The following is a 26,157-nucleotide window of genomic DNA, read 5'->3' as shown; positions in this document are numbered from 1 at the left end:
CATCAAGAAACAATTTTCCCACTACAGAGTAAACTGACAAGACAGACTACCTGTGCCACAGACTGAATATATTTGTATATTGCATTTTGTTAAAAACATTCAGATAGAAGTGCTTAAAAAACTGAGAAATCTGTTTCAATCCTACAATTTGCTGGACTGGCATTCATTGACAGTACACATGGGCAGTATAATCATTAGTAGTACATATGAAAACAATCATGCTTAACACTTTCATGTTAAATCAGCTGCAGGTGAACAATTCTATACACCTCTAGTTAAGGCAAGCTAGGGTACCAGGGTACCCAGTCACCGAGATGGAGGTGGCCAGGGTTCGGAGCATTTTGATGGAGAAATCTGTGGCCCAAGTATGGATATTCTTTTTTCCTTCATTTTCCTTAGACATTTTTTGTTCTGCTCAATGATTTCTACAAAATAAAGGGGAGGATCTCACCTGCTTTTGACAGAGTTTTTCTATTTGGGGATGGACAGGACATGTTCTGTTTTCACCAAACATCTTCCCTGCTCGCTCAGCACAGTTCCCCTAGCAGACATCTCTCACTGTACTTTCTTTGTTCTTATCTTGTAGATTTTGCAACTTCCTTAAAACACCATGTTGGAGGAAATATACCACATATCTCCAGTCGCATACCACCTCCATATTTAGCTGTGTTTAAAAATGTTTATGGCTGCTTCTGGTATTGGTAGAATTACTATATTAAAAAAGGTCTACATACTGTCACATATTTTAATGTCCTTAAATCTGCATTTATGCCCAAGGCCAGAGGTATGCACAGGCCGGTATAGAAGGTACCATGTGCAGCAGTTCTTTCTTTTCATTTGCAGAACTGGGACTTAATCTGCAGCTGCCTTTTGTGTTTTCTGTCTCTCGTGGGAGAATCTGGAGGTTGGAGACTGTAGTTTTGTGTGGTAGCTACCCACCAAATTTGTAAACACTCAGGAGAAGCTTCAGTCAATTAGAACATCTCCAACCAACAATTACTCAAATAGTTTTTCCCCTGAATCTTCTCCTTTTCTGCTTCTGCTATTAATACTGTAAAGGGAAAATACTGTATTTTTTATTATTAATAATTAATGATGGGGAGTTTTTTTGTTTCTTTCTTTTTAATGAAAAGTAAAAATTTTAAGTGATTTTAATTTTTTTCTTAAACAATCAAAAACCTATTTTATTTATATTCCTCTGTTTCTTTTGACTAGTGTATTTGTGCACCTGGAGTCTATGCATTTTTTCCAAAGCTGGGAGAAGTATTGAAAAATTACAGAATGTACATTTTTCATTCTGTAATTCTGTAAATTTTTTATAAACTTAAGAGACAGGATGTCTTGTTTTTTCTAATATATAAAGCAATTTTTGTTTTATCTGTGTAAACTCTTAAGAAGAGACACCATCATATTTAGGAGACAGATTAAGGCCATGATCAGATTTAAATTCATCATGTATCTCATGATGCTCCAGGGATTCCTAGAGTAGAAGCTGATGGGACTAGTCTTCACTCCCATCCTGATAAAATGAATATTCATGATCATGAAAATTTCATACTGACAATAGGGTTAAATTCTGTTAATATTCAGAACAGCTGGGCATGAGGTACAGCTGTTAAAGATTTCTCTTATATGCCCATGTATTTTTAATACCATGACTAACTAATATAGAAAAGGAATATTTCATATAAACAAAAAGAAAAATCCTCAGGTGGTATAATTTGGCATAATTTTGTCACTTTCTTGGTATATAACCCGGCTTTCATGCTCCTGGATCAGTTTCCAGCACCTAACTTAAACATGAAAAGGAGAAGTTGGTAGGAAAGATCACTAAGCAGCCAAACAATGGAGAGAAAATAGGATCCTGCAGGAACTTTTCAGTTTGCATGTGACACTTTCTCTTTATACTATAATCCTTAGAAGGAAGCCTAAACTTAGTGAAGGTGTAAAGACAGATTGTGAGTATGACCAAATTTAACTCTCCTCAAGATGAGTTGTTCCAATGACTCATTATATATATATATATATTTAAAGATATATGTATCTCAAAATAAATAGTTAAAAGCCTAGTTAACCTCTAGTTACTAAAAATAATAGTTAATTGTTTAATCTTTTTTTAATCTTTTTAGCAACTTTATTTGTTTGTTTCAGTCTTTAAAAAAAAGAAAAAATGTTCCTTGGCGTTAGGGATTGGAATTAGTTAGATGTGTATTCACCCTGCCTTGACAGCTACATCTTGGAACCAGCATAATTGCTGCTGATTGAGTACATCCTACTGAAACAAGCAAAAAAAATTATGTTAAGCTACAACAATTTGTATTATGAACAAGACTGAAAAGGCTGAATGTATATTCACTGGATGCAAAGGAACATCAAAGCTATCCAGAGCTTAAACCAAATAAAAGCCCAACCCTAAAATTTAAAGATGAATAAACAGATATTAAAGAGATTGTTCTCTCAAAAATTAAGGAATTAGAGAACAAAGAAACTTTAGAAATTTCATTTCTCAAAGGCAAATAAACCTGAAATATTTAAATCAAGGAGCTATCACAACTGTAAGCTCTATCAATCAGAAAATGGAAACTGGAATATAAATTATTATTCAAAGGGAAAAGCTAAAGATATGGTTTCAAGGTGAAGGAAAATCACCACAAGCAGGGGCAGGAGGTAAAACAAAAGGGTAGGTCTTACCAGCATAGATTTTTATCCAGTCTCCTAAATAAGATCATATTAAGTCTCCTAAATAAAATCACAAGGATTTTTTGTTTTTATGTGTTTGTTCAAACACTTGGATTTGCTGATTTTTGTGTTGTTGTGGTTCTTACATTTAATTGAGAGTTTACTCCCATCATGGCCCAGTACAATCAGTAGAGGCGGCATCTATGTTAAACCAGAGAAAAACAAAACAATTGTCAGCTTCTCTCCTCTTCCCTCTCCCTTGTGTGTTAATTCTAGCATCTTGATGATCAACACCACAATCTGCAATAAAGTTTTACTACAAACCAGCAAAGAGTTTAAAAGTATGCTTTTCTCTAACCATGCAAAATCTTTTATGTCTTTAATGATTTTTTTCGCTTTGATTGTAGCCTTATTTATTTACACTGTAAATACCTAATCATTGATCAGATTATTTAAATGAATTGTAGCCTTCCACATCGCAGAACAATCAGTTCATTTGGGGCACTCCTTCATCATATTTAATCTTTTACTTAAGTCTTATAACAGTGTTTTTGGAGCCCAATGGATATGTAATTCTTTTTAAGTAGTCACATAACAAACGACAGCTAGAGAAAGCCATAGAATATATTATTGGAATGGGCTTTTGGATGAACAATATTTGTTTGCAATTGTGGGATCTACACTCATTTTCATGAACAAAATGTCAGTTGTCAGAATACTGTAAAGTAATATACAATAAGGTATACAGAGTAACAGCACAGCAACTCTATTTATTCATTAAAATATTCATGAGGGATTTTTGTGCTATCAGAAAAGCTCTAACAAGAAATGAAAAGCAACAGTTTGGATTAAAATTATAAGGGTAGCCAGTTAATGCACACCTAAAATAACCATTAATATCTTTAAAAAATATTTTACCATGCATATTACCTAGGATAAAATAGAGCATTCACTGCTTCATTGTAGCATTATATTTACATTATTAGCGTATTCTTGTTCTAAATGTATTTGTAGGATTTTTTTTCAGAGTAAATAGCAAGTTTTGTATAACTATGGGAGAGGGCTTTAACTTATGCTTATATGAATATTTATACAGAAATTCTGAACCAATTTCTCCAGGTTTATTTAAATACAATATAGGACAGGAAAGGATATTTTCAGTCAAGTCCTGTTCTTTTCTCTCACTACAGTATGTTCTGCAATTCCTTTTATGTGTGTGTATATATATATATGTACCAGCTCCAGTTTTAATAGTTAGGTTTTTAATCTCTTTTGATTATGAACTCCCATTTGGACAAGAGTTTTCAGTTAGATCTTTAGTATATTCCCCAGTCTCTACGTTTGCACTCTAGACAGTGTTTAGACAGAGTAAGTTTTTGTGATCTAAAGGGATTAATCCCATTAAAGTTCTCTAAAATGCCATATCTATCCACAGCTACACTGGCTACATTAGAGTCAAGAAGATCCAGTTAACACAGTCAGAGGAGTTTAAGGAATTACTCCTTTGTTGAAAGCAGGCATATAATGAAGGATGAATCAAACTTTAAATGTGGTTACTCACATGTGCACTCCCTCATTTCAGCAGTTAAACCCCACCATCTTTGTCTAACATGCTTCTAAGCAAAGTATCTTCTTGGTAAAATTGCTTCCCTTTGCATACCCAAAGTAAATTAAGATGAATTCTAAATACTTTTAATTGATCTCTACTTGCACCCTGTCACTCTCACACTTTTTCTATTTTTTATTTCTGAAACCTGATCATTTGAAAAATGAACAGTGTAAGAGGAAACATTTCTGCTGTACAGGCAGGCAGCAGCAACACAAGGTTGGCAGCAAAAGCTTTCTTTCATTTTCCCAACATTCTTTGGATATTCACAAATTCAAGCTCTTTAGTATATTGGAATATTCAATTCAGCTGACACCTGCACAAGTGCTACTTTAAATTGCCATATTTCTGGGGTAGGTACATCAAATATATTGTAATGGAAATCTTCCATCCACTCTCAGTTAACAAGCCTGTAGGGACAATTTTCAGGACAGAAAAAGGTAAAAATATCCATTTATAAGACTAACTGAGGCATGAGGGCAATAATACAGTAATTTAAGAATTGTAGAAATAGTATGTTCCTGCCCAGAATTTTCCACTTGACATCAAGGAGCAAAGTATGCAGATTCAGATTCTGATACGGCAACATAGAAGTCTGTGAGAGTTTTCTTAAGAATCAGAAGCAGTTCTGTATTTTCCACAATATTCTGATATTAACCTGAAGGTCATTGTGGAATTTTGACTCACAAGAGACTTGCTTGTGAAAGAACCAATAAAAATTTTGGTGGTTACCTCCATTCCTCAGCTAGGGTGTAGAAACCCTTATGTTTCTCCAAGGCTTCTGCAGCATAAAGGTTTTAGAATTTCTTTGAATGCCATCAGTCTTCTAAAACCTCCATATCCATTTTTGCAAATATCAAATTTGCATCCAAACTGGTGTAAATAAATCTAGCTTGGTCTTTAATATTTATTTTAATATTTATTGAATTTATATTTTTGCCTGTAATGCCAAGAGACCCTTCTTTATTTTCAGTAAGCTTATAAAAACACTTATTCTAGTTTCCTTATATGCAATATCTCAACCAACACAGCTTACTCCTAAGCCTAAAGCAAATGTTGGTGGCTAATAGGAACACTGCTCTTGGAAGGTATCCTTTAAGCTCATCAAACTAGATGCTGTTATTACTTATTTAAGAGACATTTTGAAAACATTGACTGACACTGAAAAGTATTTTACTAAGTAAAGAATGCATGGAAATTGTAGTAACTAATGATAGTTTGTTTAATGCATGTTTTTAACATTTTAACATCAGTTGGAAATACTCATTCACTTGCAGATTAATAGTGGGGTGCATTTAATATTTTATATTTCTCTCATATTAGTAGAGGCTAAGAACACAGAGAGACTTGCTTTAGGCTAGTTTATTTAACCAGTGACAAATCTGTTATAATAAAATATGGATGTCCTCTGTAAATTTTAGAAAGAAGAGATAGTTTCTCCTAGATGCACACTAGGTAATTACAGGAGAAAATAAAAAATCAAGTGGTTTCTTCAAAGATGCACCGTTGACTTCATATATTTTAAACTTTCATTTCCACACTCCTTGACTTCTGCTATCATGAGGAAGTCAATAATATCTGGATTTATGTTTGTCACTCATGAAGCAACATTTTTTTGGCCAAGTCTTCATTTATGTTTTGGCCAATAACAAATGTTCAAGTCTTATCTAATATTGGTATGTCTGTGTTTGTAATGGTTTGTAATGGTCCAACATTAATGGAAAGAGTTGACATTTCTAGAGGCAATTGTCATTTCAGAAAACTCCAATTTAAAAAGTGCTTAGGGGTGTAAGTCACTGAAAGATTTGTCTTCCCTTTAATGGCTTACTTTAAATTAAATCTACCATGCTTTAAAAAAAACCCAAACCAACACTATCAAATTCTTGAGGGATGCAGGCCTGCAGGGATGCAGGATGACTGACTGAAGAGGTCTATTTTAATAGTAACTAGTTGAAGATATCTCTTTTTTAATCTGTGGTGTTCAATTACAGCATCAGAGATGAAAAATATTTTAGTCCTAATCATGTTCCTAATCATTGTCCCACATGAAATTCAAATTCTTCCTGAGTTTCAGTAATACAGTCTAAAAATACTCCATTTTATCAATATTAAAAATTCTTTCCTTTTGATGACAATGGGTTAATTTTACAATGTATTTCTCAATAACAAATTTAAAAGGCTCAAAAGTACCTCTAGACTCAGAAATAATCAATTTTTGCTGCTACTGAAATGTGAAGGTTTGGTTTTGGGTTGAGTTCAAACCAAAGTTTTGTAAATTATAGAATTTCTTGAGAGATAGGAATTGTATTTCTCAGTGACCTCAAAGAAGCATATCAGACTTTCTCTCCAGTTTTCTAGTTTGTCTTGGAAGTCAGCACTAATATATTATGTAGTCAGGCTGAAATTCACAGCATCCACTACTTTCATTCTTTGTAACAGATGGATAAAGACATTGTATATAAGTGTCCTTTACATTGCATATCTAGAGCTGCCATTAATCATTTTCTGGTGCATTAAGACCTATCCTGTAAGCAATGTAAATTGAAAATCAGTATTATATTTAAATGCTGTCCTCACTGAAACTCATGGGGCCATCAAAGGTAGGAATGGCACTGAGGTACCCAGCTAAAGAATATTTTGGTGGGAATTAGTCAGAATTAGCCACTTGAATATTTTTCATGGTCTGGTTCTAAACTTATACACATGTGCTGTATTTGAAGGACTTCTTATACCCTGGTAATGTGGCTACATGAATGAACATGCTGGAACATCCAGGACAACAACTGTGTTACAGATGGCACAAAGCACTCTGGAACAAAACCACAACCCCTTCCATGTATAGATCCAGGACTTAATACTTCCTTCTTTTCTTGGACTGAAATCTAACTTTTTGCACCACTCTTTCACCATGTAATTTCTAAGATTGATAGCAAGTTATTGTGAGGTCTTGTGTCTTGGTGTACAGCCCGGCTGTCAAGTCTGAAATAAGTTTAGCATCAGAGTGGGCAATGCACATCACCTAGAAGTCAGCATTGTGTTCTATGCAGGAGCCTGGCTGCCCCTGTTCTGCCTGGGCACTGCCCCAGCTGCAGAGAGGCTGCACAGACCCACTGCAGGGCAGTGCTCAGCACTGTTTTGCGGAGAAAAGAAAAAGTACCCCACAACTTTGTAAAAGTTGTAAAGCTTGGTATGTTTATTACAGCGCTGGGCGCATGCGGAGATTTCTATCCTCAAAAAAGGCATGCGTACCTCTGAGAACTTCAGGTCTCTTTGTATCTCTCTCTCAAATACATATGCATACAGTTTCACAATAGGTTCATACATATTCATTTTTATGGGTGTCACGTGGCATTTACCACTAGTTCCTTTTTATCAGAAAGAATTCCGAGGTCAGGCTGACTTGCCCTTACAGCAGTCCCTGTCTCTCTCTATCATCTTCTGTCTTCCCCCCTTTATCTCTGTCCTTCTCTGAAGTAACTTCACTGAGCTTAGGCCTTGCACTCTGGCTAAATAACTATGGTTTCTAACCACAGACTCAACTCAAAAACGTACATTGCACCTAAATTAAAATGAATTTCTATCCTGGAAAATTTTCACTTTGCCTCACATGCTGACCAACTAAAGGGGCTCAGCAGGGCAAAGGGACCTGAATCTGCACCCCTTCACTCTGCAAATCCACTGCACAGATGAATTGCAACAAATTTCCTTTGCATCCAGAAAAAGTAAAGTACAGCTAAGGTCTCCTGGCTGATTTTGAAAATCAGACCACATATCTAGATTTACTCCACTGACCTGATTGCCATTTAATGATCTTTCGAAAGCTAGGGAACCATTCTTCTCTTCAGTTTACTTTTCATTTTGTCTGCATTACAGTGATGTAGTAAAGTCCTCTGAGATCAGCTGAAGGGACTTCTTGCATAAATGTAATTTAATTGTATAAATTTTCAGATGGTATCCAACTTTGTGTTGGCAGCCCACGCCAGACAAGGGTTACTGCAGGACATCATTTTCAGCAGTTTCCTTTCATTCAAAGATGTTATACTATGGAAACTGCTCTTCTACTTCTCTTTCACCATATTGTCTGGCAGCATCTCTAACTTCAAAACTATTCCCTTACGCTAAAAAGAAAGAAAGAAAAAATGCCCCAAACCCTATGCTGACTCCAGTTTTGCTAATGCACATAAAATAAAATAACTTTCTGTCAAAGCATGAGAAGTCTTTTTTCTTCCTCTTTTCTATTCTCCAAGTAGCTCGTCCAAAAAATATTATTTTTAGACAGACAGATTTTTAGATGAGTGCACTTTGCATTCATTTAACACACAAAATAATGGAGGAATTTGCTACAAGCTGAGAGAATATTAAAAGCTTTTAGCATATCCTTGTAAGAAGCTTCAAACCCATTGGGTATACTACGATGATCACTGTTCGCTCAGCAGTCACTGTCTTTAACTCATGAATAAAGTAATGCCCTGAAATACTCTCAAGAGCCTCATTGCATTTCTGGCCATGAAGTCTACAGTACTTATCTCAATGCCTCCCATGTCTCATCTTTTAAGGATCTTAATAAATGTCTTAAAAATACAGAAGAACTTCCAAAGAAAGGAACAGAAAAAGGGAAGAGACAAAATATGATAGTGTAATGTGATAATCGTGCATTTCTTGGTATGTGAAATGTGTTTGCATTAACAGAGCCAGGTGTTGGAGACATGAGGTATGAAAGTCAAGTGTGCTTGGCTTGAGGTATCAGAGAGCAGGGAACAAACAGAGCTGATCGCCATTCATCCCACACTGAACTGACTGCCACAGTGAAATATTTGGCTCGGACCCTATCATAAATGTTTACTGAAAAATCAAACTAACCCAATTTTCCAGAATACCTTAGAAGTAGTTTTCACATAGCTGACCTAAGACCAAATCCAATACCATTAAGTGCTGAAAAGTTAACTTGCATCAGAAGTAAATTTCTTCAATCCTGTGAAGACATCCACAGCCTAAAGTTAGTTTATAAAAAATGAGGCTAATTTGCTGTAAAGCATACAATGTATGAATTCAGAACTTGCTCGCCCCCACTTTTATCTTTACTACTGAAATCACACAGGTACCTACAAAGGGCAATTTAGTCCCCATCGGATCTGAATCACATTATATATATATATACAGGCTTAAAGGATTTCAAGTCTACTGGCTGGTATTCTGAGTTGGGACTTATCTATAAACCCCAAAACAAAGCAGAAGACACCACAGTAGAAATTAAATTAATTACATTAAATTAAAGTAAAGTAAATTAAATTAAGTCCTGCCAACCTTAAGGATGAAAAAACTACTCTGTGCATGAGGAAAAATATTATATTATGACAGCACTTATCAGCAGCTGATAGAAGCAGTGTCAAGTTTTTGTGGATGAAACAGCAAGAAGATATTCAGATCTTGTCCCATGGAAATAGGTGGATTAACAGAAGAAGAATGGTGATGAATAATAATGAAAACTATTTTTTAAAATAGTTTTTTCTTTTCCTGTAGAGAAATTATAAAACCATATTGATTTTTAAAAATAAAAGTGTGAAAAAACTAAGCCTACATGTCAATGTTTTAATCAAAACCTAAGTTTTTCCTCAAAAGGTAAAAAAAGGAGAATCAAATTCTAGTAGCTCCACCCACCCATCTTTCACTTCTAAGCAGATTTGGCAGAGTCATTAATCCATCATTAGTGGTATGTTTAGAGGTCACATTATTAAAAGGAGAGCCAAGAAAATAGAATGAGCCAAGTTCTACTGTGCCAAAATTTGAAGTCTCACAGCATTCTACTGGGAAAAGGTTGATCTCAGAGTTCCACCAGTCTTTAATGCTTTAATATTCTTTAATGAAGTAAGGATCATTTCAAACTGTATTTAAGGTGACAATGCTTTAGAATATGCTGGAAAATACTACTGCATTTAACAGAGTGAATGTAAATTCTTCATGCAATACAATATTGTTTTCAGGACAAGCTGAGCTTTTATCATTACCAGTTGGCAGGATGATCTATTTCCTTCAATGAAAATGTTTCATGTGGGTAAACATTTTATTAATATATACACTATTAGAACACTATAGTATTCAATTTTTTTAAGTATCTTCCTCTGGTTTTTGTATGTTTCCCCAGTCTGTTAAGAATGACAAATAAACAAAAATGCAGTCAATAGCCTACTTTTTTTTTCTTTCTCATCTTATTGAGATGAATCTTATCACCTGAATATGAGGAGGTCCTAGACATTTACACTAAATAAGAATGACCAATGTGATTGTCATCTTAGGCAGTAGCAAAAAACTTTTCTTCAAAAGGATGAATTTAAACAAATACTTCACTCTGAGATCAAGTTATATTAATAAGTGACTTTTAGATTAAATTCTCTGCCCCAGTTATCATAATAGCCAGTCCATATTTATAGTCATTGCAGCAAAAATATTTCAATTTATACTTCTGCACATTCATGAACATTTACACTTCAGGAAGTTTTTAGAAAATCAAATCACACTAATAAGTAAGGCACAGTTCCTTGGTTTAGCGAGTTATGGCCTAGTTTCCCCATAAAATGATCATAATGACCCAATTCTCTCTAAAGGAAAAAATCACAATCACTTCTTCCTTCATGTAGATTTTTCTCTAAGGATTACTACATTTGTCTTTCATATAAAATACATTTCTTGTAATCAAATAATATGATGACAATTACTAAAAATATATCTTCTGTTTATAATTTAATATAACAAGAACTTATCAGACTGTATGCTGTAAAGATTATAAAGCATTTCTATAACCATCACTATATGTAAATATCTCCACCATGTTAATGGGTGTTTTACAAATAAAAGCTCCTATAATATATTTTGTAATTATTTTTGACACGATAGGAATATACCTACAATCACCATAAAACTATGTATTATAATGGAAAGTGTACTTTCAAAGCTCATTGTAAGCTTTGTTTTTAAAATATATACTAGTTACTCTATTTCAATTTCATTTTAAAGAAACTATCTACTTGAAAACATAAATCAGACTTTTATCTATATTTGTCTAGAACTTAGTAAAGTTATAAAGTGCTCTGAAGAGAACTGTGATTGAATGAGTTTGGAGAAGGATCAGTTCACTTCAGCGAGCAGAAATCCGTGAGATATCATCAGTTGGCTCATTTTGTCATGTTGAGTGCTTTTACTCAACTTAATAGCACTTTATGCTATTGTTTACAGCCTGATGTTACTCTGCTTTTAGGCCATATGACACCACTTTCAGACATTTCTGTTCATCAAGCCTACAAGAGGATATATGTCTAAACCAGCAAAGATGCCAATGGTAAGACACTAGGCAAATGTTTTCCCATATAGAGAAACTGCAGAGGAAAGAACAGTCATATTTATCTTTATTCAGTTCATCTTTCAGGAATAGTTTCAGTGAGAAAAAAATATCCAGGAGGCACACACACCACCAACTGATACTGTTGTTTATTTTTGACACAGTCATACACATTTTCTTGGCCATTAGTACTGAAAGCACTGCATTTTAAAATGCTTTATCTCTGTTTGCATACTATTTGTGTAGCTGAGCACACCTAAGTGACCTCTCAGCCGGCCATGCAGGTGGAAGCATTGAGGAAATGGCCAGTGGGAGGGAGGTACAGCTTGTTACATGTGTGACTACTCCAGAAATCACACCTCCACAGATGGCATGCAAAGGAAACAATTTTGTACCACCTCTGAGGCAGAGAAAACAATCTCAGTCCTGTTAATGAATAAAATAACTTTTTAAAAAAAAATGTTCAAAGGCTTGGTTTTGCATCTTGATTGACAGAGAAAGTAATCCAAATGTTTTGGTTTTTGGACACTGAAGAGATACACCCACATACGAGAAAGGCATAAAGATATAGTGCTGAGATAATAAAAACTTTCTAAGAACTTCTGGCACATCTAACAATGTTTGCTTGTGCCTTTACTTCACTAATGCATCAATTCACAGCACTTTGAATACTTTCCTCATAAAGAGGAGAGTAGAATTGAAAAAGGTTGAAGCAGAACAGTTGTGACAGTAAAAAAAAAAATGTTCACTATAAAAAAGTAAAGATTCCATTTCTAAAATTAAATAATGGAAAGGGAAATCGTGTAGGTCTTCAAAATCATGAATGACACAATAGATGGTCATCACCTCTTTGTACTCTCTTGCAAATTTGGAGCAATGGAGCATTGGATGAAGCTGATGGAAGGCAATTTCCAATAGAAATGATTCTTGATATAGCAGGTCATTGAGATATCTAGCTCCTTTACAAAAAATTTTGGGAGCTAAAGGTCTGTTTTGGTAACCCTTGCAAGCATATCTCCTTTGTTAAAGGGTTTTGAGCACAATAGCCATGCTAGAGGTCAGAGAGCCCCAGAACTGAAATTACCTGGAGTCTGGAAAATATTAAATGGATGGAGCATCTCTGAGTGCTGGGTTTGTACTCTTCTCTAGCCATTTACTTTAGTTGTTTTTCAGGATAACTAAACTGGATCCTTTTTTGTGGTGGCTTTGGAATAGTTTTTCTGATTGTTTGTTTTGTCTGATACAGGACATATGGACTATTCTTCAAGTTTTTATGTTTTCATTCTGTTTTTTTAATGAAAAGGAAGAGGGTGAAACCCATTATTATTTGAGTTTTTCTGTCTTCCTCTAACAAGTATGTAATTTAGAGCTCCAATTCCCAGTTACATATGACTCATTTTAGAAAGCTCTCAAAAAGTTTTCTAAGGAAAACTAAAACACTGTATCTTCAAACAAATCTCTCAAAAAATATTCTGGTCATTTTACAGGACCTGGACTTTCTCAGCCTTTTTTAAAGAGGAGTACAATTGGTTTAAGCAACATTCTGTATTTTTGGCATAAGGGTAATTCTTACTTTAGAGTATCAGTGAGGTAGAGGATTTCTATCTACTGCTTTAAAATTAATTTTCCAAAATAGATCACTCCAGGCATATCAAAGAATAAAAGTTCATTTTCCTAATGAAACAAAACTAAGGGATATTTTTTACAAGATTGTGGCTTGGGACGTGGAAAGATCAGGGATTCTGTGTGATATAGATGAATTAGAAGCAGCTTTTTAGAGAGAGAACAAATTTGATAGCTAAGAAAGGTTTTATAAGGAGATACATAAGAGGATAGAGAACAGTATTTTGTGGATAGAGTTGATATTCTAAGAGATTAAAATCCTATGCAGGATATCTGTCTTTCTCAGTTACTCTGGCAATTATTACAGTCCTTTACATGATGAAATTAAGACAGAGGGGAAAGGCAATGAGTCTGGCTCAAAGTCCAGTAGTCTGTGTGTCTATTCAAGTATGAAAATATTTAGAGCATTTCAAAAATTGTTTAAGATTCCAACAACAACTGGAAGAAATGTTCAGTAAGATTTCAGCTTCTATCGAGTAATTGTGGCTGGTTCAGAATATGTTGCAAGCTTGGTTCTATGAATTGCTTATCTGGAGGATTTTTTTACTTTAACATGTTTTTAAAAAATCAGAAAATCTTTTTAGCATGCACACTATCAAAGCTAATGAATTTTAATAGTAACTGTTTAACAGCAAAAAATGTGATTTAATCGATAAAACAAGATTTCCTTGTTAGATGAAATCTAGACAGCATCTTACAAATGGGGTTTAGATCTCAGAAAGGTTTCAAAAATATTTCTGATTTTAAGAGCCTCCATGGATTATAAGAAACACATTTTTTGCTATTATCAGCCTAATCTAGAAGGTCTGGGGGAAGGCTTAGCTGCACTAATTTCTCTGGGATTGCTCACCACTTCTTTACAGCCTGGACTCTGCATTGCTTCTGATAAAAAAAACCCCAATGCATATGAAATTCTGTGCATGTTACAGAAGCACTGGGTTGTCCATAGGAGAGGCTTTGCTAATCAGAGTGTCTCTGTTCTCACTTTTATGCTCCTTACATCAGAGTTATTGCAATTACTCTGACATGCACTCTTTAAGAAAAGTGAGTACTTATGATTCTACAGCTCCCTGCCTTTACATTTTTTTTTTCTCTCATCAGTGTGCTGCAGCAGACAAAAAGAGCACTTTGTTAAATTGTGGAGATAAACTCCAACCAGTACACTGACAGGTGGTGGGACAGCCTCACTAGACAGGAGAGGCTGTGATGATTAGAGTGGGGTCTGGCATCTCTGAATCCCCTATAACACCTGAGCTGCCTGATCTGCATATAGATGCAGCTTTTCTGTTTCACTGGAATCTCCTTCCATCCTGTACTTTGAGAAAGAACTGGTTATCTGAGGTAACATTAAAAATTACTGTCTGATTTCATATATTTACCTTATTTCACCCATTTTTTCCCTGATGTTTTATAGCCTTTACTCTTCACCCTGGTAACAGCTTTTCAAAGCTTGCTTGAATATTTAAAGAAAGAAGTATTTTTTGAATAATAAAATCAAATCTTCTAATTCTTCTTCTCCCAAGACTACAGATTATCTTACCATAGTTTTGGGGTTTTTTTCTCCCCCAAATGCTATAGAATTTGAAGTCTGACAGAAGAAATGAGGATTTAACCTTTCTTTTAAATCTCCCTGTAAGTACAAAAAATGTCCTTATCTCTGTCTCTGGAAACACTTTCTTCTGGTTTTTTTTGGAGATGAGGAGTTACCAAAAAGTCAGTTTTACTCATGAAATATGAAAATATTACTAAAGGATTTTTATGAAGGCAAAAGTATAAAAAAAAAATACTGTGTCTTTTTTAAGATTTTGCCTTACATGCTACTAGCTGTTCTGAAGTAACAAAGTCAGCCATGAAAGAAACATATCCTGTGGATTTCACACAGGACTGAGGAACATTTTGTCACTTAATGTGCTAAATCATTTCTGCCTGTAAAGTACTCTTTATTTTATTATTTTGAAATGGATAAAATCCCTAAAAGAAATGGTTTTTTATAACACCTGAATATCACAAATTTCAAATTTGCAAAAAAAAAAAAAAAATCAACTGATAAACCTCCTTTTACAAATAGTTACAGTAATGTGCATTGTCTTTCATTTTATCCGCTCTATTCCAATGTTAGGTTTTTTCCCTGCTGCTAAGCAATTTTTTTCACTTTTTCCTTTTTAGACACTGTCATCTAGTTCTAGTATTAGAGTTTAGATCAATCAACCAGAACTATCAGATTTTGCAAGGAGAAGCTGATTGCCTTGAGGATGGCAGGTGATATTTGTCAGTCTAATTGGAGCATAGCAGTGCAAGCAACCTGAATCTGCCTGTGAATCTGCTGAAATCCTCTCTGTGTTAGTAGAGGAAGATTAAGGTTTAAACTAGAATTCACCTAGTAAACAGCTGTGCAACTTTATGGCATTATAGTCTGACACTAATTTGTTGTATTTTCTGTTATCCCCCACAGAGCTTGTTGCAAGCAAATTTTCATGAGTGTCTTCAATTAAAATAAGCTGTGGTAGATTGTTCATTTGAATTGATGCTTTAAATGAACTTGCTGAGCTGACATCCAGCTGGAAAGAAGCAAGGAAATTCCAGAGGAATTTTCAGCATTTCAATGGGGATGCAGAAGATGTCATCTCTATCTTCTGGCTTTAAGTAGAAGCTTACTCCCAGCAGGGCCAGGGCTTTGTGCATGGCTTGTGAAGAAGACCACTGAAAACCTAGTATGGTAGCTAAAACACTCTTTTAGAAGTGACAGTAGTGAGTTAAAAATTTTCAGCCTAAGCAGAGAACTGAACTTGATTTTTCCCTCTCTAATAGTCTTCTGGGACTCACAGACAGCAGGGAAACTGGATCACTTTTGTATAGTAAAGAAAATGCATAACTAGGCTCATGATTCTTCACAGGACCTTGAGCTCAAAACACCTACAGGTAAGGTACCCCAGCAGCTAAATTCTAGGAGCTTAATATCTTTATTGTATTTGTTTTTTTAATCCCTAAATTTTATTCCTCTGAAGTTTCTGGATATTCCCAAAGAGAAATGAAATGGAGAGAGAAAGATATCAGAAGAGAAAGGGCACAATCTTGCAAGCATATGTTATGTCTGGAAGACATATGCTATGTGGTAAACACATAACTTCATCTAAAGAAGCTACATCCTACTGGCTACAGACAGCATTCCCCAGTGTTAATGACTACTCAGAACCCCCCTCTAACCACTACAGGCATTTTGCCTATGCCATAAAGGTGGAAGTTTTCTAAATATCAAACTATTAAAATTCCATTACCATCTCAATGACAAAGATTTATTCACTGGTTTTCTGCAGGGGCTTCAGCCATCGAATCAAGACACTTCTCAGGGTAAAGCAGAAGTTTTCAATGGACTCATGCTCTCAGATGAAGCTTCATACATTTTTTCTTACATAACAGACATAAAATGAAATGAAGTGCATTACTCTAAGAATCTCTGCAGACCATGACATTTCTTAGCTTTCTCAAAAAATTTCTTTCCAGTGGAGGATGTGAAAAGTGTATCTGTCCTATCACTGCAGTTTAAATTGGATAATGTCATAACAAATCATGAAAAAAGTGGCATTGGAAGTAGATAATCTTTTTTTTGGGGGGGGGGCAAGTTAAGAACTAGCACACAGAAACACACAGAAATACAGCAGAGGGTAAAGAGTTGAAACAGGAGTCCACCAAGACCTGTGGATCTTGTTAGCTGATCTGACCTACCCCCTTTCGATCTTCAATTCTTTGTGTTAACCTACAAGCTACCTTACTGCTGCTCTGGTTCTGAAATTCAGGAGGGAACTTGTTCAAAAAAGGAACAAAAATACCTTTGTACCTCTTCACACTTTTATTTAATGGCAAAGTCATAGCCTATAAATCTCCTGTTGCTATTGTTAGAGCACAACATATTTGATAGGCTATATAATATTTTATACCTGCTCCACATAAATACTTAAATGTCCAAACAAAAACTTTCAATCTGGTAAAAGAATTCTTCACTTAGATCAAACAGAAGAACTCAATCCTAGCAAATCTAATGTCAGTTATGTAACCTAGGATCACAAACACAAATTGGTTTAGGTCCTAAATTGGGAGTTTTGTTGATTACACATGGAGTCATGGCCCTCAGCTGTCGCCTTTTGGTTGTGACCCTCAGGGCTCTCAGCACCTTGAGATTTTGCTCCTGTGTGCCCATGGGGTATGCCAGTTATCAGAGAGGTGGTAATTCTCACATGCTCTTACCCTATTGCTCCCTGTCCCTGTGGTTCCATGGAGGACAGGCCTGACCTGCTGATACAAGCAGGAGAGCAGAAAACAAGAGCACGTCAGGAGCGCAGAATGAACCCACCACTGGGTGTGTTTGTTCCTGCAAACTGGGCTTCTCCACATGAACCATGAGAAAAAGGAGATGGCAATTTTCAGGAGCAATGAGTACTAAGGTGACTGAGATTTTGAAAGGCAAGTCTTACTCTGGCAGAGCAAAATGAGTGTAAACTGTTTTGAAAATGCAAATTAGGCTGATTATGCCTCTGACCTTTTTCTTATGCATGCACACGTGGCTAGAAAACCAAGGCTTTCCAATTCTTTGGTGTCAATTTTACTGTCAATAAATCACCTGAGAAATAAAAGGTGAATATGCTATTCTTATGCTGTTTCTGTCTCAGATAATTTTATGGTATATTGGTAATTTTCACCCTGCCAGACACCTGTATGAGTTTTGATTGAATTGCAAGAAGCTTAAAAATTTCAAGGTGCATTTTCTTCTTTCACATAGGTTTTTAAAAACAATGACAAATGCACAGCAAAACTCTTTGGCTCATTTAAGTTCACTAATAAACCAGATGTGCTGTGAATTAATCCTTAGGGCCTAATATGCAAATATTGATGGTGCTGATAATCACTGGGCCCTACTTTTTATAATTCTTTTTACCTTCATTAGCTTCTATTATCTCCCATAAGAAATCCATTTTCCACTGTGATATCTGATGCATGCAACGCAGCACATATCAAGGGTTTAATGGTCTGCCTTTTGAACAATTGAATTTAATGTCCTTTATGATTCTTAGGAAGGACCAGAAGATAATAAGACCATGAGAATAGAACAGTCACTGATCATTTTCAACCAGTGAAACCTAATACAGAGGCTAACTGGTCCCTTGAAGCAAGCTCACATACCTATGATATACACAGAAGATATTCCATCATAAATATTCTCAGGTAGTTTCCTAGTTGTAGAATTAAGAAAAGCTTTGCAATAATTATGATGTAATGAAAAAACAGTATGGATTATCAACATCAGAACCCTACTGAAACTCTGTTGAGTCCTGCTGCAAAGAGATGATATTCAAGAATAGAGGTTAATTCCAAAATGATAGCTTTGTACAAAGGAGACAGTAAATTATTATCATCTGCAAAGTAAATTTTATTATTGAATGAACATTCTTCCTCCTTTCAAATATTTTTCTAACTTACTCTTTTTCTATATTATTCTCAGCTGCTAAAATTATGGCTTAATCCCCCCATGTATTTGCCTCTACAGGACTTTTACAGTCTTTACAGAGATAAAGTGATTATGCACAAATAATTGAAAGTAATTGACAGGTCTTGCTCTGCCTTACAGTGTAAGTCTGCTGCCACCTATAGATAAATCATAATTTTTGCAAGCAGATGTGATGTAGCATTTGAAAAAGATTGCCAGGGGAGCAGTACTGCAGCTATAGGGACCTTCTGTGGCAGAAAAATTAGTGGCTGACTGCCCAAGTGGGAACACTGTACAAAGTGTTATCAGTTCTCAGGGTGATAAATGAATCTGCCTGCCATGCCAGTGGTAGGAACCACTAGGGAGTAGGAGTGATAATGTGCAACAGGCAAAGAGTAAGTGAAAACAGAAAAAAGAGAGGAGGTCATGTTTTAGGGATGTGATTTTTGTTTTCTCTCTCAGAAACAGCAAGTTCACATTAAAGGTTATCCAACATACATACATTATTAACTGGGGACAGCAAAAGAGAACAGGACAGAATAGGAAATGTGATAACAAAAGCTTTGTGCCAAATTCTTCTTCATCTTCCTTTAGCCTGCATTTTTACTTATATCATCCCAAGACTTCAAGTGCATCAGAGGACTTTGAAAAATAAGCATCCTCAGGTCTTATTCATTATATATTTTAGTTATTTTCTGATTAGAAATTTTCTGACATGACAAGTTTAAAAACATCTTAAAAATAATCACAATACTCAGAGTTATCAATATTTATAAACATGATTTATATTCAAGTCTTACTTTTAATCCACTAAAGAATCCCATTAGCAAGAATTAAAACCAAAAAAATGAGGCTTCTGACTAATTACTTCAAAATCCTCTATTTCATGCTACCAGGAGATCATTTCATACCAGCTTCTGATAACATAGATAAAAGCATTCTTTATGGCTACTTTGTGATCGGTAAAACATCAAACTGAAACTGGCAAGTGAAAGATCTTCAGTCTAAGGTTAGAGAAAAAAACAACACAGAGACTTTCTGGAGATTTTGGGCTTTTTTTTTTTTCCTTTTCATTAACAGTTCCAAAAGTTCCTTTTTATTATTACTATTTTGAAGAAAAAAAGAGAAGGCAGCAGAGTAAGAGCCATAATCCAAAACATAAATCCCATGCCAATCTCAATAGATGTGGATTCAGTAAGGGAACCTGCAACAAAATTGGTAACTGTAGATGTGGGATTTCGTGTTAGAACATATTGGGTACTGCAAAATATAAAAGCAAAGGAAGGCAAACACTTTCTAGAAAAGAATTCCTATAGTACATTCCTGAGATAATAAATGACAAATTTCAACCAATAATAGCTAGAATGATTTTTAAAATTGCTTCTCAGTCTTGGATTTCTGATATTTTAAAAATATCAAAATTATATGTGTAGATTCCTTGGAAACATGTTAGTGCATTAAGAAACTGCCTTTGTGCAAATTCAATTTAAATGCCCATTGAGCAATTCCTGTCAGTCTGTTCAGTCCAGTTAAGTGGGGTATGATCACAATTACAAACTTGAATAATAGTGGCTGCTACAAAAAAAAAAATAAAAATCATCAGACTATTAATAATGTGAGCACTTCCTATGAATTTTGCCACCAGATATGTACTAGAACAAGCTGTAATGGTAGGATGAAAGTATTAAAGACCATGATAAAGATCTAAGTCAGAGCACAGTAGCTGTAGGGTACTGTATTTCATTCCAGATCTGCTGTTCCTAGTTCTTTTTGACATCCTATAATATTGAGAACTGAGAAAAATAGAGCAATAACCCAAATGCAAATCATTTTAGGGCTGAAGAAGATTCATCCTCTTTAATTCATTTTTATTGCATGCAAATGACTCAACTTTAGCACACTGGCTTCTCTTTTTTGTGACAACCAATCTTCCTTTTTCAAGTCAGTTATTTCCCTTGAATAATAAATATGGACTAGGGGTTAATAGCTGGATTGGAACAGAGCACCTGAGACAATTGGTTCCCATGACAACCAAACTCATTTATTAATACTTTTTACTTATTTTCCCTTATATTCCAAATGAATCTATTAGATATTAGTGAACCTTGAAATATCTTACAGAAGATTATTGCAGCCATGCATTTCAGATAGGACATCATGGACTTTATACATAATCAATGGTTTCTATCCCTTGAAAATTAATTTTAGAAAAGGCCAAATATGTGCTACATAGAGACTGCTTGGGGACCTCATTTTGACACCATTCATACACCAAGGAATCCAGAAGTTATTGATAAGGCAGATAAGACTTGTAAGTCTTCATATATTTTGGAAAACTACCTTATTTGTAAGTTAGACCACAATGTATTGGTTATTTTTGCTGCAGAGATAAACTGAGTAAGCAAACAGAAAATACATCTGAGGAAAAGCAGCATTTCATACTTGGACCAAAATCCTGGGAGGCACAATCCTTGGCTGCTGGTTGAACTTTGGACTGCTCCTGACTGCCACTGACTTTCTCTGGCCTTTGAAATTTAATTTCTCTTCTGTGATAATAATTACAAGTTGTCAACCCAGTAGTAATAGGCATCTTGAAACTTCACTTTACTGAGTTGCACCACCTGTTCCAGAACATGTGACTCCAGTGAAGTGATTAGTGTTTCTAGAAAAAGTACTAGACAACATTTTGTGTGAAACCATTCCTTTTACCATTGTTTTCTGCTTGTTCATATTTTTCTTCTCTTCCATTTAAAATAAATAAGCCAAGTATCCTGAGAGTTTCAGCAAATATCACCACCTTCCAGCTGTACACACCCTCTAACCACAAATGTTACTCCTGTCCTGATGCTGGCACACTGTATAAACTAATCACATAAATAGAATTGCCTTGAGTTTAAATAAAGGGGTTTCTGTGTAAATAAACTCATCAAAAAGGCCTGAATGCATTTTCTCTTACTTTGTCTTCTCTTGCAAAGAATCCTTTCAAGAATGTAAGACTCTGCATCCTATTTTATTTTAAAATGAAAGTTATCTTTTGTAGAGATATCGTTCTGTATCCTATAATAGGAAGGAATCAGCATCAATGAGGATACTTGTACTCTACTTGCCTGTTGCTCTTTCTTTTCCCTCACTGGAAAGCAGTAAAGTTGAAAAGCTATATCCTACTCTTATTGTCCTCATTCATCTGTCTCACATGCACACCTAGCAGTGCTGGTGTCAGAAAACAAAGTGGTGACTGATCTGCTTCAATTATACTTCAATTATATTATGCTTACCCCAACTGAACATCGTGCTCCAGGTTTAAATCAGCTTGGCTGTATTCATCTCCTTCTGGCCCTTTTATCTACTGGTAGAAAAAGAGGGAAGGAGAGAGAGCCTGTTGATTTCTTCCATGCTTTTCCTCCTCTTCCTCCAATTTTCCTGTAGCCAGAGCTGGAAATTCACTGCTCAGAGGGCTGAACTGCACTGGAGAAGGAACACTCAAACCAGACCCTGATGCAGTGTAGTCAGCACATGCAAACATTCCCAAAGCATCTCAAAGAACAGTACCTCAGACATTTCTCAAAGGTGCATCAAATCTTCTCAGGATAGTGTCAGAGTCTGTTTGAGTTTGATCTCTGCCTCCTCTGACCCTGCTCCCTCTCAGCAGCAGGCGAGGGGCAGGCTGTAACTCGTGCCTTCAGTGTCCCCCCTGTCATGGGGACTCAAGACAGCCTTTCCAGACACAGATAAAATAATAATGTGAGAAGAAATGTGCCCCTTCTAAAGAAGCAAGTGTAGGTGTCAGTGTGGCTCAGCAGGGTTCCCCGTTGGTTGAGCTTTATTGCAGAGGTGTTGCCTGTAAGCAGAGAGAGGAGCACTGAAATAGCAGAAATGTACCTCTTTTGGAAACTATGCCTGACAGTGGTCACCTTGCTACATAAAATATAGCCTATGTCACAGGAGGGCTATAAATTCAATACCACAGAGGCACGACTGCAGTGGTTTATTGTGCTGAAAGAAAAGCAGAAGCAATGCTTGTCCTGAGTTCTGGATAGATGAGTAGCACACAGCATGGCCATCCTTCACTGATGAGTGCTGTGGGCTTGCCAAAGCCACAGCTTTCTACTGTGACAAAAAACAGACAGCAATAACACAGAAGATTCCCAACTGCAGTTCTTGTAATGCACTCTGCATTTGGCAGAATTGAGTAAAAAAACCCCACAAAAACAGTCTGCATACATCTAGCCCCAAGAGCATCTTTCCCTGCAGCACATAATATTCCTCTCCGCTTCCACATCTGACTCATGCTCACAAATTCTCCAACGCTGCCACCGGTCATAACGCAAAGATTTTTTTCTTCTATTTAAATAGCAAGTCTGAATAAAACTGCAAAGATGCTGTTGCTGGCACACTGATAGTATTAATTGCAGTCACAAATTTGACAGTACCTTCTGTATGATAAATTGGCATCATTGATTCTCCTATTTTCCATATTCCGCATGCTTGTTTTTATGCCACCTGTTCTTACCAGCAGCTCATTCTGGCCCTGATCCTGAGAGGAAGGTTCCCCTGGCTATTTCATTCACTTTGGTAGATGTTTCCGTGTATGCAAAAGTCTATTTGTGCTGAGTTTCTTATGGGATTGGAAACATCAACTTTGCTACAAAAATTAGTATTAGCATACATGCTCCATCTTTCTGCTTCTTTATTTCTGCTTGAAGCCTCTGATCAGCAAAACACACAGCTAATGGGCACAAACTGGATGTGTTGTTTGACTCTGGCCTGCTTTTGTTCAGATATCAATAGCAAATCAGTCTCACATTGCTTATCCTAAATACCTATCATCACCAATTGAAAGCTGCCCTTGGACTGCTAGGTCTAAATTTCTAGCTTACATCTATCTCAAATATAACTCTACAGGAACAGTTCTGATGCAAACTCCTTGAGCCACCTTTATAATGTAAATCACAATGTGGAGTAAGTGAAGGACAATTCACAGCTGAGTGTCAATTATACTGTAACTCTTTGAAAGGAGGGCACAGGAAAGACTTTCCTACCTCCTCCTTTCAAGGAGTTTTTAAACCAAAAGACTGGTATATATTTTAATTCTACAGATGGCTTTACAGGTATCACATTGCAGGGTGTTAGTTCACTCAAGTTCACTATGATACTGTGTCTGAACACAGACAACTATATAGTAGGCTGATTTTCAGATCTTTAAATTGTCTGAATTTTTGTGTCCCTTTTGTCTGTTCTCTCTCTTAACCCTTCTTTAGTATGTTTTCAGCTGAAGACACTATTAGCCATCGCCACCTCCAAGACATCTGGTTGAAGTCAAAGTTCTGAGTAAAACTATATTGTTGTATTTTTTCCTTTTAGAAAAAAGAAAAGAAAACTATTTTTAATGCAAACTAATCAATTTCTTTTTTTTTTTTTTTTTTTTTTTACTCTTTGTGTCTTCCATAGTTGTGTCTTCCATAGTTGATGGAAAAGATCCTAGCCATATATTCAGGACTCAGGTAAAATTTTCACTGCAAAACTAGACTCAGTTCAGTCATTTGGAGAGACTGTCATTGCAAGAAAAACAGTATTGGAGTGTCCCTTGGAGTATTTTATGTACCTGTGATGTTTATCAGTCATACCCAGTCAGATTCCATTCAAGCTATTTTGTTCCCTCACTACTGGAATGATCACAGGAAAGTGCAGATACCAGTGAAGTAGAATAATCTTTATATAGTTTGGAAAATGAAATTTGAAAAATTTGTAGATCTACATCAATGCATGTTATTTGACTTCTACTTAGATAAGGAAGCAATAAAGCAGACAGAGTTCTTCATGACACAAAGTTGTTCAGGGAAACCTATAAGGAGTCTCCATGGAAAATCAAACCCAACATTGATATGGATTACCCAACATCTAGGAGTACACAACACCTAAAGAGTGCTGCATGAGCAGAGGAGTGGAATCCTGTTAAATATCTGCACTTATGCTACAAGACTTGTAAAAGCATCTGGAGTAAAAAAAATGTACTAATGATAATTGTATATTAACTATCATTCACCAGTTCACCAGGATGAACTGGTGAAAGTCAAGTCTGACTTTAAAATGTCAGATTATTGCCTTCTGACATGTTACAGAAAAATCTGGAGTATGACTTGTATGGTCATCTGCTGGTCAATCTCAAATTATTATTCTTGTATTACTTTATATGCAGAATGAAAAAAAACCTCCAAACTTACCTAAAATACTGTCTCTGGTAGAAGATATGGTCTTAAGAGAGTAACAATTTTCTAGTGATAAGATAAGCCAGCATGCTTATTTTCCAATTTCAAACCAAGCAATTTATATAGAAATAGTAAGAAAAATAAGTTTTATTATTTCAGAATAAATTCATTCTCCTGTCCCCATTGGTACATAAAATGGAATTGGGGAGTGCTATTTTTTCAAACTACCCTAGTCCCCGAGAAAATAATCCATTAACCATGCAGCTCACCATAAGTGGATTGCAAAACTGACGTTTTCATGAATTATGGTAGTCTTTCAAGTAGCAAGAAGTAAAGTTGCAGCAATTTTCCATGTCTTTAATTTTACTGTCAAAAGGTATATAAGGGCTATGTCCTGGAACTGATGGATTTCCAGCAGAAAAATTAAATTTCATGTATTAATAGGTAAAAAGAGGGGCTTTGCTGGTATAATTTTAATCTAATTATTAACTCAGGGAAAGCTTTTGTGAATCTGAATTTAACATTATAATATACGACACAATGATATTAATGGTCTACATGCTGTCCAGATTGTAGTATTGATAGAATTGTATTTCTTTCAGAAAGTAAATTTAGATTCCTACAATAAGAAAGAATGGGAGAGATGAGGAGAAGAGTTATTTTTAAGCATAGCAACACTTTAGTTTCTCTGCCAGGGGACAATTTATTTCAGCTTTTTCATCTTTCTATGCTGCTATTGTTACAATGAATGAGTGAACTTAATTAGCACTGCAAGGAAAGGGCTATGTTCCCAAAGCTGTCTAAATGGGAAAAATATTTAAAGAACAGAGCAGAAGAAGAATACAAAATTTTTGGAAAGAACAAAAAAACTGCATAAGCTTTAGTTTCCTTACTGAAAACACAGTTGCTTATAATATCTCCAAAGTACAGTATTAGAAATGTCTTTGAGATTTTCATAAAAAATAACAGTTGACAGCCTTCTTTATAGATTATACTTACTGAAAAGTTTCTAGATAAATGAAGAAAGCAATCACTCCGTTCTAAATTTAAAAAATTATACATGATGACACGATTGGATGTATATTGGGTCTCTTCATCCTATTCATTAAAGCTCACGTCTAAGTGGGGATACACTATGGACTCCTGATCAGTATGAATTAAAAATAGACTCAAGCTAAAGCAGCTTATGAAGAAACCAGGAAATTCAATGTCTTTCCTTAGATCAGCTTTG

At 35.5% G+C, this 26,157-nt stretch overlaps 1 long non-coding RNA gene across 1 annotated transcript; it reads left to right on the top strand.

Annotated features, from left to right (window-relative positions):
• The first annotated feature begins 14,497 nt into the window (after window positions 1-14,497).
• On the top strand, window positions 14,498-16,820 carry LOC135448532 (uncharacterized). Its single transcript, XR_010440489.1, has 4 exons — window positions 14,498-14,582; window positions 14,820-14,873; window positions 15,694-16,160; window positions 16,556-16,820. It is a non-coding gene; the product is annotated as an uncharacterized LOC135448532 (long non-coding RNA).
• Window positions 16,821-26,157: the final 9,337 nt, after the last annotated feature.

The sequence above is a fragment of the Zonotrichia leucophrys genome, chromosome 5 (assembly GCF_028769735.1).
Source record: "Zonotrichia leucophrys gambelii isolate GWCS_2022_RI chromosome 5, RI_Zleu_2.0, whole genome shotgun sequence".
Taxonomy (NCBI): domain Eukaryota; kingdom Metazoa; phylum Chordata; class Aves; order Passeriformes; family Passerellidae; genus Zonotrichia; species Zonotrichia leucophrys.
This window is presented reverse-complemented; position numbering and strand designations above follow the sequence as displayed.